The sequence below is a fragment of the Bison bison genome, unplaced genomic scaffold, assembly GCF_000754665.1.
Source record: "Bison bison bison isolate TAMUID 2011002044 unplaced genomic scaffold, Bison_UMD1.0 scf7180017864289, whole genome shotgun sequence".
NCBI classification, from domain to species: domain Eukaryota; kingdom Metazoa; phylum Chordata; class Mammalia; order Artiodactyla; family Bovidae; genus Bison; species Bison bison.
Window position 1 is genome coordinate 10,471,936 of NW_011494861.1, and position 638 is coordinate 10,472,573.

Below are 638 nucleotides of genomic sequence, written 5' to 3' on the forward strand. Positions count from 1 at the left end.
GCCCACCTCCGCGCGTCCCTGTGGCCACCCCCCTGCGCCCCCGCCCTCCCCGCCACCACCACCACCTTAGACCTGGAAAACTGAAGCCCAGGAAGTAGGGGCTGATGGAGCCCGGGGTCTGTGCTCCTGTCTGCCAAGCCTGCAGCGCAGCTCTTTTGGGAAACTGGGGCCTGTTTGGTCCGCAAAATCTGAGGGGGGTCCCCAAGTCTACAGTCCCTGGCTGACCCCTCACCCCTCATGGAATGCAGGGGTCCCTCAGATCTATGGACACCTTGCTTCAACCCCAGGATAGAGCATAACCTTGATGAGATGAGAGAAAGGGGTAAGGGGTGGGGGAGGCCAGGCAGCCATCCAAGGGCAACTTCTGGGGAGGGTCCAAGCTCCGGGATCCCAGAATATGATCCAGTTATCAGGTTTATGACCTGGCCCAGCCCCTTTGGCCACCCTGAGTTAGCTCCAGCAACCCCTGCCTCAGGTGGTCTTGGCAGAGAAAGCCCATCCTACACAGGTAAATCAAGGCACAGAAGGCAAGAGCAGAGCCCAGCCTCAGCCTGGACACACCCTGTGCCCATCCCGCCCAGTCCCTCCTCCCCCAAAATCAGCTCCCCTCAGTGTACTACTGAAATGCCAAAGGGAAG